The sequence below is a fragment of the Saccopteryx leptura genome, chromosome 5, assembly GCF_036850995.1.
Source record: "Saccopteryx leptura isolate mSacLep1 chromosome 5, mSacLep1_pri_phased_curated, whole genome shotgun sequence".
Classification (NCBI taxonomy): domain Eukaryota; kingdom Metazoa; phylum Chordata; class Mammalia; order Chiroptera; family Emballonuridae; genus Saccopteryx; species Saccopteryx leptura.
The window spans coordinates 98,034,567-98,050,192 of record NC_089507.1 but is presented as its reverse complement, the minus strand read 5'-3'; the positions used below and the strand labels follow the sequence as shown (position 1 = coordinate 98,050,192).

The 15,626-nt window shown below is 40.3% G+C and overlaps 1 pseudogene; it reads right to left on the bottom strand.

Annotated features, from left to right (window-relative positions):
- Nucleotides 1-226: 226 nt before the first annotated feature.
- Nucleotides 227-324, bottom strand: LOC136407227 (small nucleolar RNA U3; annotated as a pseudogene).
- Between the last annotated feature and the right edge of the window lie 15,302 nt (nucleotides 325-15,626).

The following is a 15,626-nucleotide window of genomic DNA, read 5'->3' as shown; positions in this document are numbered from 1 at the left end:
CAAAACACCAGCAAGTTGTTTTGCTAATGTGATACTATCAATTTTCAGTTAATGATTTTTTTGTAAAAGAAATGCCATATATATTCCAGAAAAAAGAGAAAAATCTAGTTATTTTTTTCCATTAGTCTCTTATCATAATAATTATAATTACTGAAGTTTCCTACATTAAAACATGCTGAAAATCATTAAGTAAACCCATCGTGGACATGCTGTCTTATTTCTCCCATCGGTATTCCTAAGTCACATCTACTGATAATTTTGTCCAAAAGAACAAAACACCCATAAGTAACAAACTATAGAAATGATCCCTGAAAGTATAGTCTTAAAATACCCATAAGTGTAATGAGAAATCAAACTAAGATTCTGATAAGATATGAGATATAATGAAGGGCTGAAAATATTCAATGTCATCCTAGATGTATTTTATTTTTGTATTATGTGGTTGACCATTTATAATAAATGATGGAAGTTTGATAAGAGGGGATAATAAATAAATTAAGGTACACTCAAGCACCTTTATTTATTTATTTAAATTTATTTTTATTTAATTTTTTAAATTACAGGTTTCTATTTAATATTATTTTATATTGGTTTCAGGTGTACAAGATAGTGGTTAGACAACCATAATGTTTACAAGTACCTGCTCTAAAATTTCCAGTGCCCACCTGGCACCATACATAGGTATTACAATATTGTTGACTGTATTCCCTAGGCTGTACTTTACATGCTCATGACTATTTTGTAACTATCATTCTGTGGACCTCAATCCCTTCACTTTTTTCACCCAGGCCCCTGCTCTTATCCCCTCTGGCAGCCATTAATCTGTTCTCTGTATCTATAAATCTGTCTCTCTTTTGTTTGTTCATTTTACATTTATATATTCTTTAGATTCCACATAAAAGTGAAATCATATGGTATTTGTCTTTCTCTTACTGACATTTTTCTTAGCATAATACCCTCTAGGTCTATTCATGCTGTCATAAATGGTGAGGCTTCATTCTATTTTATGGCTAAGTAATATTCCATTGTGATAGATAAAATGGCTACTCAGTCACCATCTTTTTTTTTTATATATATATATATATTTTTAATTTTATTTTTTTAATGGGGTGACATCAATAAATCAGGATACATATATTCAAAGATAACAAGTCCAGGTTATCTTGTCGTTCAATTATGTTGCATACCCATCACCCAAAGTCAGATTGTCCTCTGTCACCTTCTATCTAGTTTTCTTTGTGCCCCTCCCCCTCCCCCTTTCCCTCGCCCTTTCCCCCCTCCCCCCATAACCACCACACTCTTATCAATGTCTCTTAGTTTCACTTTTATGTCCCACCTACGTATGGAATAATGCAGTTCCTGTTTTTTTCTGATTTACTTATTTCACTTCATATAATGTTATCAAGATCCCACCATTTTGCTGTAAATGATCCAATGTCATCATTTCTTATGGCTGAGTAGTATTCCATAGTGTATATGTACCACATCTTCTTTATTCAGTCATCTATTGACGGGCTTTTTGGTTGTTTCCATGTCCTGGCCACTGTGAACAATGCTGCAATGAACATGGGGCTGTATGTGTCTTTACGTATCAATGTTTCTGAGTTTTGGGGGTATATACCCAGTAGAAGGATTGCTGGGTCATAAGGTAGTTCTATTTTCAGTTTTTTGAGGAACCACCATACTTTCTTCCATAATGGTTGTACTACTTTACATTCCCACCAACAGTGTATGAGGGTTCCTTTTTCTCCACAGCCTCTCCAACATTTGCTATTACCTGTCTTGTTAATAATAGCTAATCTAACAGGTATGAGGTGGTATCTCATTGTAGTTTTGATTTGCATTTCTCTAATAACTAAAGAAGATGAGCATCTTTTCATATATCTGTTGGCCACTTGTATTTCTTCCTGGGAGAAGTGTCTGTTCATGTCCTCTTCCCATTTTTTTATTGGATTGTTTGTTTGTTTGTTGTTGAGTTTTATGAGTTCTAATGGAACAGAATAGAAAGTCCAGAAATAAAACCACATATATATAGTTAAATAACTTTTGATAAAGGGGCCAAGAACACACAATGGAGAAAAGAAAGCCTCTTCAATAAATGGTGCTGGGAAAACTGGAAAGCCACATGCAAAAGAATGAAACTGGACTACAGTTTGTCCCCCTGTACAAAAATTAACTAAAAATGGATCAAAGATCTAAACATAAGACCTGAAACAATTAAGTATATAGAAGAAGACATAGGTACTCAACTCATGGACCTGGGTTTTAAAGAGCATTTTATGAATTTGACTCCAAAGGCAAGAAAAGTGAAGGCAAAAATTAATGAATGGGACTACATCAGACTAAGAAGTTTTTGCTCAGCAAGAGAAACTGATAACAAAATAAACAGAAAGCCAACTAAATGGGAAATGATATTTTCAAACAATAGCTCAGATAAGGGCCTAATATCCAAAATATACAAAGAACTCATAAAACATCTTTCATAAAAACAGTGCAGGCCTGAGTATGAAGAAGACTTGCCTACTCAGTAATCCAGTTCAGAACTCCCTTGTAGCTGGATGCTGATAAGGGACGATTGGATGGATCAGAGTGCAGACAATTTTGAGGAACTGTAGTGGCACTGCCAATCACAAACAGAAGAAGTTATCTTGCAGCTGCCTTTGCCCAAGGCCTATAACAAATCCATACAACCCTGCTCTATCCCTTTCTTGGGGCTGATAACCTTTGTTGGTCTCAGCCCGCCTGCATCCAGGCATTTTCCTTTTGGAACACACTAGTCTCATGTTTTTGGTTTAGCCCACGGTTTCTGCCTTTTATCCTGGTGCCGAAACCCAGGAGGTGTGTGTGCCAGAGATTAGTTGAAAGTCTACCCTGCCCCTGAGAATGGTGAAGTTCGCTATCTAGGGAGTAGTGAACAGTGGCAACTCATCTCAGGCTTACCCACAGATTCTGCCTCCCTTGCCCAGAGTTGTGGGACTAGTTTCCCCTGACCCTCTGGCCATGCCTCCTGAGCCCACCGAGAAGGGAAACTCCTTTTTCCTGTGTGGAGATGAACAGAAAACTGAACACCAGGACCTACTACCTACTGCCCTCTCATTTCATTTCTCCACATCCACATCGGGCAGCAATCACGTTGGAGTGAGTGAATATAGCGGGCCTATAAGTGGAAACTTTCCAACCTCTTTTGCATCTCTCATCCCACCATCCAGGATGGTTCCAAAAATCCAACATTGGTCAGGAGTGGTTCCAGGCATTTGCATCTGCTGGACTGCCATATGGGGATGCCTGGAAAGAGCCAACCTCCCTTTCCAGTGGGCCTAAGACAGCGGGGATGGCTGCCTTGTGCAGAGGCTCATTCCAGTGTTCAGGAAGGTCCATTCCCTCCTTGTAGAGGACTAGAGCTCACCCACCACACATGGGGAGCTCTCAGTCAGCCATCCTCAGGATGATGCTTCTAGGATGTCTCTTAAAAAATCTCCAGAGCCTGGATTTAGTCCAGGATCTCAGACCAAAGTGCCTTATTTTTTACTGCAACACCACTTGGCCTCTGTATGAACTAGACAATTCGTCCAAGTGGCCTGAAAACGGCACCTTTGACTTTAACTTTCTGCCTGACCTTAATGATTGCTGCCAGCATAACAAAAAGTGGTCCAAGATCCCCTATTTCCAGGACTTTTTTGCACTCAGGTCACAACCCACTCTCTGTGATTCTTGCTCTCCTTTGCAAATATTTCTTCTCCACTTAAAAACTGAAAGATCACCTTGCTCTGGAGGACCCTTCTAGTGTTTCTTCCTTCAATCTGCTGACCACAGACTGCCCCCGCCTCCACCTCCTCCTGCTGCCTCTGCTCCTCAACCTCCTGATTCCCAGGATCCCCCCCCCGCAATCAGAGCCCCCTCCCTATTTAGCACCCCACTGAAAATCCTGCTCTCTTTCTCTCATGCTTCACAGAAGCTCTTAAGAGATATACCACTGTAAGGCCAGTAGCTGCGGTCACCATCACAGCCGCTTGGCCCGTGCAGATTGGAATTTGATTCAGACAAATGGTAATGAATCAACTGAGCCAAGCACTGGTGGGCCATCATCTTTAATAATCCTAGCTCACACCCTGCAGGCGAGAAATACACACAGTGGGAAAACACTTCCCTTTCCATTCAGGGCTCCCAAAGCCACTGACTAATCCTAGTATTCCTAGAATCAAAGGTTTCTACCTCACCAGCCTTATTCACTTCTATTTCCCATCTCTTTCTCTCTGCACAAACTAGCTTCTCCTTCAGCACTCCACCATCTTGGCTGCCTCTCCTCTGCAATGATGATGGCAGAATCTGAGCGAGAGTGCCCCTGGTCTGCTTTATTTCATAGTGTAGAAATTAAAACCTTTAAGTCAATATACAAATAAGGAAGTCTCTTATACAAAGCCACTCATCTGAGGCATAAATGGGATTCCTCATAAGAGTGCACCACCCCACATCATGCAATAGTCAAGGGTGTGGGGAAAAGCTCCGTTTTGAGAAGATCTTAATATTAAAAGTGTGGGAAAGGCTTAGTCTTAAAACCAAGCCTTAGGCCATAAGGACCTTGCCAGCCTACAGCCTGTCTCCCACACCCAATGCAAACTATAAGCAAGCAAACATATACATCATATTTACAAACTTATTTGACTAACAACCACCTTAGACCCCTCTAGTGCAGAGGGAAGCTAGTCCTTCCATGAATTTCATTTCCCAGTCCTCATCTGATATCTGGCGCAAATTACAAAAGTTAGAGGATGGCCCTCAAACCCCTTAGTGGGATCTCTTACAACTGACCTTTAAGGTTTTTAATAACTGAGATGAGGAGGCAAAGAAACAGAAGGTAGCTGAATACCAGACACTTGTTGCTGCCATCAAGGGCCCACAGGGACAATGGGGCCAATAGTCTCGAAACGACTGAAATGGACCTCAGGTCAAGGGCTAAAATAACAATAATGTCCGCTCAGTGTCTGTTTCAAGTGCGCAATGAAGGTCACTGGGCCAGCAAGTGCCCTAATCCTGTCCACCCCCCAAAGCCTTGCCCCTGTTGCAATAGGCCCCATTGGAGGTTGGATTGTGATTGGACATCTCTAGGTAAGACCCCATCCCTTCCTAGGCTGGCTGGTCCCTCCTTTCCAGGCTGAAATGCCTGGTCGCTGAAGGTGCTTGAGGATGGATGCCCCAACAGTCATCACATCTTGTGAGCCTCGGGTAACTTTGATGTTATCAGGTAGGCATACTTCTTTTCTCACTGACACAGGGGCAACTTACTCTGCTTTGCCTGAATAAAGGGGTCCCTTAAGGGACTCAGGTATCTCGGTTGTGGGAATTGAGGGCCAGATCTCCCAACCCTGTTCTCTTGCTCCTCTGTCTTGCTCTTTGGAGGCCCAGACCTTTACCCATGTTTTTTAAATGTTTCCCTCATTTTCCACACCACTTCTATGATGAGACATCCTGTCTGAGCTACATGCTACCCTGACTTTCCATACTACCCCCAGGGGACATGCCAGACCCATCAGGACCAGCTAACCTCCTACTCCTCTCACAAACTGCTGGGCTTCACTTAACTGAACCTTCCCTGTTTTTTCCCAGCTCCCTGGTACTAGACCTAAAAGATGCTTTCTTTACTCTTCCCTTACAATCTAATTCACAAGACCTCCTTGCCTTTACCTGGACTGACCCTGATACACACCTATTCCAACGGCTCACTTGGATGATCTACCCCAGTGGTTCCAAGATAATCCTCACCTCTTTGGACAGGCCCTAGTGACTGATTCATAGGTTTTAGATGTAGGGCAATGTTGGTCAAATAAGTTTGTAAATATGATATATAGGTTTGCTCACTTATAGTTTGCATTGGATGTGGGGGACAGGCTGTAAGCAGGCAGGGTTGTTATAGCCTGAGGCTTAGTCTTTCCCACCCTAAGTGACTTTGTATCAGAGACTTCCTTGTTTGTATTTTGGATTAAAGGTTTTGATTTCTACACTATAAAATGGGACAGACTAGGAGCTTGCTCTCTCTCGGTTCCTGAGATTAGCATTAGAGGAGAGAGTAGAGAAAAGAGAGCAGAGAAAGGCCACATGGAGGAGAGGAGAAGCAGCCAAGATGGCAGAATGCTGAAGGAGAAGACAGTTTGTGCAGAGTTTGTGCAGAGAGAAGGAGATGGGCAACAGAGGTGAATAAGGCTGGTGAGGTAGATGCCTTTGATTCTAGGGAACTGAGATAAGTCAGTGGTTTTGGAAGCCCTGAATGGAAAGGGAAGTGTTTTCCCACTGTGTGTATTTCCTTGCCTGCCGGGTGCAAGCTATTATAGGATAAAGATGATGGTCCACCAGTTCTTGACTCCATTGTTTCATTACCATCTGACTGAATCAAATATGAACCTGCATGGGCCAGAAGGCTGTGGCTATTGGCTTTACGGGCCCTCCATCCTTATACAGTACATTGATGATTTACTCCTCTGTAGCCCCTCAGAACAAAATTTAAATAATCAAACTGTCCACAGTCTCAACTTCCTTGCAGAACAAGTTTACAGAGTATCTCTAAAAAAAAGTCACAACTTTGTACCCCAATTGTCACCTACCTAAATCTAGCCCTCACCCCCACCTCCTGAGAATTACCCTGGACCGGCTCTCCCTCGTCTCTTCCTTGCCAGTCCCCAAAACAAAGCAGGAGATCCTCTTGTTTCCTGGTCTAGTGGGGACTGTATTTCTGATTGTGGATTCCTTCCTTTGCTCTGTTGGCCAAGCCCCTTTACCAAGCCACCAAGGGAAAATCTATCAGAACCCATTGACCCAACAGCTTCCATCAAAATCCCCTTTTTCCGCTTAAGACAGGCCCTCATCTCAACTCCTGTTCTAACTCTACCAGACCTCTCTAAACCAAAACAGGTAGAAGAAAGAACCCAAAGAATCTTAGAAAATGCAACCTGGCTCAAAGCTTTTCACCAAGAAGGGTTTGAGGACTCCATCTGGTCAGCTATACAGGAGGTTCTGCCGAAATGAACCTGGTTATTACCGTTCTTAGGCCTGCTAGTAAACTTCCTATTAATACTACTTTGGCCCCTGTCTTTTCAGGATTTTTATGTGCTTCATTCAGAATTGAGTTCAGACTCTCACCAATAAAACTGTTGGCCAATTATTTCTCCTCCAGGCCTCTCACAGATACCAACTAATACCCTGACAAGTATAGGCTTTCTCTCTTAGATGTCCATGAAGTACCTTCTCAGCTTCAAGCAGTCTTAAGAGAACAATGCCCCTTATCTTTTAATACTAGAATGAGACAGAATTAGTAGATAAAATGGCTACTCAGTCACCATCTTTTTAAAGAACAATTCCAGCCCAAAGGAGGAAGAAGGACTTGCCTACTCAATAATCCAGCTCAGAGCTCCCTTGTAGCTGGATGCTGATAAGGGACCATTGGATCAGAGTGCAGACAATTTTGAGGCACTACCAATTACAAACAGAAGTTATCTTGCAGCTGTCTTTGCCCAAGGCCCTTTGACAAATCCATACAACCCTGCCCTATCCCTTCCTTGGGGCTGATAACCTTTGTTGGTCTCAGCCCACCTGCACTCAGGCCTTTTTAAAATAAACTTTCCTTTTGGAACATACCAGCCTCACGTTTTTGCTTTGTCCCATGGTTTCTGCCTTTCACATTGTATACGTATACTACTGCTTTTTTAGCCACTTGCCTATTGATGAACACTTGGGTTGCTTCCATAGTTGGCTATTATAAATAATGCTGCAATGAACATACAGGTGCATATACTATTTTGAATTAGTGTTTAGGGTTTCTTTGAATATACACCTGGAATATATTGCTGGGTCATAAAGCAGCTACACTTTTAATTTTTTGAGAAATCTTTGTACTGTCTTCCACAGTGGCTGCACCAATCTGCCTTGCCACCAATAATACACAAGGGTTCCCTTTCTCCACATCCTTGCCAGTACTTGTTGTGTTTTTATTGATGATAGCCATTTTGGTAGGTATGAGGTGTTATCTCCTTGTTGTTTGAATTTGCATTTCATGATGACTAGTGACGTTGAACATCATTTCATGTGACAATTGGCCATATGCATGTCCTCTTTGGAGAAGAGTCTTATTCAGCTCCTTTGCTCATTTTTTAATTGGATTGTTTATTTTGGAGGGTGGTGTTGAGTTGTATAAATTCTTTATACATTTTGGATATTAATCCTTTATCAAATGTATCTTGGCAAATATGTTCACTTATTTAGTGGGTTAGCTTTTAATTTTGTTGATGATTTCTTTTTTTTTTTTTTCTTTTTCTTTTTTTTTTTTTTTTTGTATCTTTCTGAAGCTGGAAACGGGGAGAGACAGTCAGACAGACTCCCGCATGCGCCTGACCGGGATCCACTCGGTACGCCCACCAAGGGCGACGCTCTGCCCACCAGGGGGCGATGCTCTGCTCCTCTGGGGCGTCGCTCTGCGGCGACCAGAGCCACTCTAGCACCTGGGGCAGAGGCCAAGGAGCCATCCCCAGCACCCGGGCCATCTTTGCTCCAATGGAGCCCTGGCTGCTGGAGGGGAAGAGAGAGACAGAGAGGAAGGAGGGGGGCAGGTGGAGAAGCAAATGGGCGCTTCTCCTATGTGCCCTGGCCAGGAATCGAACCCGGGTCCCCCGCACGCCAGGCCGACGCTCTACTGCTGAGCCAACCGGCCAGGGCTTGATGATTTCTTTTGTTGTGCAAAAACATTTTAGTTTGGGGTAGTCCCACTTGTTTATATTTTTCTTTTGTTTCCCTTGCCTGAGAAAATATATCATAAAAATTATTGCTGTGAGAAATGTCCAGGATTTTATTGCCTATGTTTTTTTCTAAGAGTTTTATGGTTTCAAGTTGTACATTTGCCTGACCAGGTGGCGGTACAGTGGACAAAGCATCGGACTGGGATGCGGAGGGCCCAGGTTCAAAACCCTAAGGTCGGTGGTTTGAGCACAGGCTCACCAGCTTGGGCGTGGGGTCATTGGCATAAGCTTGAAATCATGGACATGATCCCATGGTTGCTGGCTTGAAGCCCAAGGTCACTGGCTTGAGTCCAGGGTTGCTGGCTTGAGCAAAGGGTCATTCACTGTACTTGAGCCTCCCTGGTCAAGGCACATATGAGAGAGCAATCAATGAACAACTAAGGAGTCGCAACAAAGAATTGATTCTCCTCATCTCTCTCCCTTCTTATCTGTCTGTCCCTATTTGCCCCTCTCTTTGACTCTCTCTCATAAAAAAAAAAGTCTTACTTTTAAGTTTTTAATTCACTCTGAGTTTATTCTTGTACATGGTGTAACAAGGTAGGCTAGTTTTATTTTCTTTATGTATTTGTCCAATGTTCCCAACACCATTTATTGAATAGGCTGTCTTTACCTCATTGTATCTTTTTGCCTCCTTTGTTAAATATTAATTGACCATATAGATGTGGGTTTATTTCTGGGCTCTCTATTCTTCTGGTCTATTGATCAATATGTCTGTTTTTATGCCAATCCATGCTGTTTTGATTAGTATGGCTTTGTAGTATAGTTTGATATCAGATAGAATGATTTCTTTAATTTTATTCTTTTTTCTCAGGATTGCTGTGGCTATTTAAAGTCTTTTAACATTCCACATAAATTTTTGAATTATTATTTCTAGTTCTGTGAAATATGTCATTGGTATTTTTGTGTGTGTGTATTTTCATGAAGTTGGAAACGGGGAGGCAGTTAGACAGACTCCTGCATGCGCCAGACTGGGATCCACCTGGCATGCCCACCAGGGGGTGGTGCTCTGCCCATCTGGGGCATTGCTCTGCAGCAACCAGAGCCATTCTAGCACCTGAGGCAGAGGCTATGGAGCCATCCTCAGCGCCCAGGCCAACTTTGCTCCAATGGAGCCTTGGCTGCGGGAGGAGAAGAGAGAGACAGAGAGGAAGGAGAGGGGGAGGGGTGGAGAAGCAGATGGGCGCTTCTCCTGTGTGCCCTGGCCGGGAATCAAACCCGGGACTCCTGCACGCCAGGCTGACGCTCTACCACTGAGCCAACTGGCCAGGGCTCATTGGTATTTTGATAGGAACTACACTGAATCTACCGATTGCTTTAGGTACTATGGACATTTTAATGATGTTAATACTTCCAATCCATGAACACAGTATATGCTTCCACTTACTTGTATGTTCCTCAATTTTTTTCTTGAGTGTCTTATAATTTTCCAAGTACAGTACTTTTACATCCTTGGTTAAATTTATTCCCAAGTATTTTATTATTTTTTGATCCAATTGTAAATTGTATTTGGTTTTTAGTTTTTCTTCCTGATAGTTCATTATTGTTGTATAAAAACATAACCAAGTTTAGGATGTTTATTTTGTATCTTATTACTTTACTAAATTTCAGTTCTCATATTTTTTGTTGTTTGTTTGCAGTGTTTTCTGTTTTTTGTTTTTGGTGGAATCTTTAGAGTTCTCTCTATATAGTATTATGCCATCTGCAAGTAATGACAGTCTTACTTAACTTTTCTAATTTAGATGCTTTTTATTTCTTCTTCATGTCTAATTGCTAGGAATTTCAGTAGTATGAATAGAAGTAGTGTCTTGTTTTCAGTACTAGAATAAAACTAATGTCTTATTTCTTAACTCAATGATAATGCTTTTAGTTTTTCTCCACTGAGTATGATAGTAGCTATGAATTTGTCATATCTGGCCTTTATTAAGTTAAGGTTCCCTCTATTCTTACATTGCTGGAGTTTTTAATCATAACTTGGTGCTGGATATTATCAAATGCTTTTTCTGTATCTATTGATACTATATTGTGTTTTTCATCTTTCATTTTGTTTATGTGGCACATTATGTTAATTGATTTGTGGATATTGTACCAATCTGCATCCAAGAAATAAATCTTACTTGATTACGGCATATAATATATATATACAGTGTGTCCGTAAAGTCATGGTGCACTTTTGACCGGACACAGGAAAGCAACAAAAGATGATAGAAATGTGAAATCTGCACCAAATAAAAGGAAAACTCTCCCAGTTTCATACCTATTCAGTGTAGTTCAATGTGGGCTCATGCACAGATTTTTTTAGGGCTCCTTAGGTAGCTATCCCATATAGCCTCTACAGACTCGTCACTGACTGATGGCCTACCAGAATGGGGTTTCTTTACCAAACTGCTGGTTTCCTTCAACTGCTTATCCCACCAAGTAATGTTATTACTATGTGGTGGTGCTTGATTATAAACACGCCAAAATTCACGTTGCACTGTGGTCATGAATTCGAATTTAGCGAGCCACAGAACACACTGAACTTTCTTCTGTACCATCCACATGTCGACTGGCATGGCCGTGGGCTGCTCTGCTGTATACAGAGTATTACATCATCATCTGTGCATGCGCACATGCTGCCACATCATCCTACAGAAACTGGAAGGGTTTTCCTTTTATTTGGTGCAGATTTCACATTTCTATCATCTTTTGTTGCTTTCCTGTGACCGGTCAAAAGTGCACCATGACTTTACGGACACACTGTATATGGTTTTATTAAGTGAGAGGAGAGAAGGCAGAGAGATAGAGAGACAGACTCCCACATGTGCCCCAACTGGGATATACCCAGAAAATCCACTAGGGGGCGATGCTTTGCCCATCTGGGATGTTGCTCCATTGCTCAGCAACTGAGCTTTTCTCAGCACCTGAGGCAGAGGCCATGGAGCCATCCTCAGTGCCAACTTGCTTCAATTAAATTATGGCTGCAAGAGGAGAGAGAGAGAGAGAGAGAGAGAAGCAAGAAGGGGAGGCATGGAGAAGCAGATGGGCATTTCTCCTGTGTGCTCTGACTGGGAATTGAGTATAATATTTTTAATATATTGTTGAATCTAATTTGCTAATATTTTGTTGAGGATTTTAGCATCTATTTTCATCAGGAATATTGGCATATAATTTTTTTCCTTCTCTTTGTAGTGTCTTTATCCGGTTTTAGAATCAAGGTAAACCTGGCTTCTTAACATGAGTTTTAGAGTCTAGCCTCCTTTTAATTTTTTTTTAAATAGTTTGATAAGAATAGGTGTTAGTTCTTTCAATATTGCACCTGGGAAGCTAACCATTCCAACATTTTGTTTATTCAATGTTTTGTAATTAGTGCTTCAATTTTGTTAATTGTAATCAGTCTGTTCAGATTTTCTTTTTCTTCTTGCTTCAGTTTTGAGAGCTTGTATGTTTCTAAGTATTTATCTGTTGTTGTTTTTTTATTGTCCAATTTGTTGGTATGGAGTTATTCATAATCTTTTTTATTATGATCATTTACATACATGTCTATAGTGTCAGTTGTTGCTTCTCTCTTTCATTTCTGATTCTGTTTATTTGGGTCTTCTTTCTTTTTTACTTCTGGTTAAAAATTTGTCTATTTTCTTTATCTATTCAAAGAACCAGCTCTTGGTTTTATTGATCTTTTATATATTTTTAGTTTCTATTTCATTTACTTCTGTTCTGATCTTTATTATTTCTTTCCTTATACTCACTTTGGGCATTGTTTGTTTTCATTTTCACACTACTCTAAGTGTAAAGTTAGATTTTTTTTTTTGAAATTTTTCTTTTCTTGAGGTAGTCCTGAAATGCTATGTCTTTCTGAGGACTGCTTTTACTGTGTCCCATACTTTGGGGTTTTTTTTTTAAGGTATGTTTTTGGTTTCTTCCTTGATCTTATTCTTAACTAATCCATTGTTTAGTAACATATTATTTAGCCTCTATGTGTTTGTGTGTTTTCCAGTTTTTTTCTTTTCAATTCATTTCTAGTTTTATTTTGTTTTTTAATGATTATATATTATTTATATACTTTTGAGAGAGGAGGAGGGAGAGAGAGAGAGAATGAGAGAGAGAGAGAGAGAGAGAGAGAGAGAGAAGCGGGGGAGGAGCAGGAAGCATTAACTCCCATATGTGCCTTGACCAAGCAAGCCCAGGGTTTCTAACTGGCAACCTCAGAGTTCCAGGTTGATGTTTTATCCACTGCACCATCACAGGTCAGGCCCATTTCTGTTTTGTACCATTGTGATTAGAAAAGATACATGGGTATAATTTCAATCTTCTTAAACTTATTGAGACTTGTTTTGCGTCCTAACATGTGGTCTATATTAGAAGAGACTTCATATGCCCTTGAAATATGCATTCTACTGCTTTGGCATATAATGATCTGAAGATTTCAATAAAATTTATCTAGTCTAGTGTGTCATTTAAGTCTGCTCTTTCCTTATTAGTTTTCTACCTGGAATATCTATCTATTGATGTCAATGGGTTGTTAAAATCTCCTACCAAAATTCTATTACTTGATGTCTCCCTTTTTGTCCACCATAATGTTTATATATTTAGGTGCTCTTATGTTGGGTACATAAATGTTTACAAGGCTTATAGATTCTTATTGGATTGATTTCCTTTATCATTATACATTATCTTTCTTTGTCCCTTATTATAATTTTTTGTTTCAAGGTCTATTTTACCTGATATGAGTATTGCTACCTCAGCTATTTTTAAAATTTCCATTTGCATAAAGTATCTTTGCCAAATCCCTTTACTTTTAGTCTGTGTGTGCCTTTCATACTGAGACGAATCTCTCATAGACAGTATATAAATGGGTCTTGTTTTCTTATATGTTCAAGCTCTTTTAATGAATGGATAAAAAAGAGGTGATACATATACACAGTGGACTGTGAATTGACCCTAAAAAAGCCTAAAATCTTACCATTTATAACAACATAGATGGACCTAGAGGGTTTTATGTTAAGTGAAATAAATCAGAGAATTAAGACAAATACCATATGATTTCCCTTTTATGTGGAATCTATAAAACAAAATATATGAACAAACAAAACAGAAACAAACTCATAGATACAAAGAACAAACTGATAGATGCCAGAGGAAAAAAGGGTTGAGAAGGATGAGTATTAAAAGTAAAAGAATAAGGCTGGCCATTTGGTTCAGTGGTAGAGTGTTGACCCAGCTTGCAGAAGTTCTGGGTTCAATTCCCAGTCAGAACAAACAGGGGAAGTGACCATATGCTTCTCCTTCCTTTCCCCTTCTCACTCTCTCCTCTTCTCCTGCAGCCATAGCTTAATTGATTCACGTGTGTTGGCCTTGGGCGCTGAGGAGGACTCTGTGGAGGCTCTTTTTTAGGTGCTAAAAATAGCTCAGTTGTAAGCATGGCCCCAGATGGGCAAAGCATTAGCCCCAGATGAGCATTGCCAGGTGGATCCCAGTCAGGGGGAGCCTGTCTCTATCTCCTCTCATTCAAATAAAAAAAAAGTGAAGGAATTAAGAAGTACAAATTGCCAGTTATAAAAATAGTCATAGGGATGTAAAATACAGCATAGAGAATATAGTCAATGATATTTACTATGTATGGTATCATAGGGGTACTAGACAGATCAGGTTATCACTTTGTAAGTTATATAAATGTCTAACCACTATGCTGTATACCTGAAAGTAATACATTGTACAACTTTAGAAGATAAAAGTGTAAATAAAGTGTTGTTTTAAGATTTATGCCTTAACATAAAACTATTTTCTGATACACAATTAGAAGAAGAAAGCAGATGATCAGAAAGCAACATGTTAAGAACAGTCTAATTTTATTTAAAGCTTTTCTGGTAATAGTTGAACTTAAAGTTCACTGAAATTATAGAGATAATAAACTATTTTTTTTCTTACATTTCTTCCTTTCTCCACTTCTCACTACTTCCCCACTCTTCTGGATAAATGCTGAAAAAAATAAACAAACAAAAAGTACATTCATGGCCCCTGGCCAATTGGTTCAGTGAATAGAGCGTCTGCCTGGCTTATAGACATTCCCGGTTCAATTCCCAGTCAGGGCACACAAGAGAACCAACCATCTGCTTCTCTTCCCCTCCCTCTCCCTCATCTCTACCTCTTCCCCTCCCAAAGCCAGTGGCTAAATTGGTTTGTGCTTCGAGCATGGGCCCCAGACACTGAGGATGGCTTGGTTGGTCCTAGCAGTCATCCTTGGTGCTCAGTTGATTTGAGCATCAGCCCCAGATGGGGGTTATCAGGTGGATCCTGATCAGGGCATATGTGGGAGTCTGTGTCTCTGTTTAAAAAAAAAACACAAAAAACAAAGAAAACTACATCCATGGTATTGTTCCTATGAATGCTGCTATCTCAGGGACATTTAATAACCTGTTATTTTTCTCCTGCTAAAATGACCTAAACAAGGCCTATTCATTCAATTCATTATTTTTAAAAAAAATAAATATATTTTGAGCAGCTACATAGCTCTGACACTCTTCCCAGCACTGAATACATAGCATTAAGGAAAACATGCAAAAAAACACCCTATTATTACTATCTGTAACTTGTATTATACTGGTGATAATTGTTATAGAAAAGAAGAAAATAAAAAAGACTGGAAGGGGTATTAAGAATGAGCAGTGGAGGTGAAGAGATAAGGGGAGAGGAAGGTAATATTTGAGAATGTTCCGCTAAGAGTGAGAGGCTCAGCATGGTGAGAAGAGAGTATCCCGGATCCAGGAAGGGCAGGCTCTGAGCTGGGCGTGCCCAGGGTATTTGGAGAACAAGGAGGCCTGTGCGCCTGAGGTTGAGTGAATAAAGGGGTGGTACTAAGAGGTTTGATCT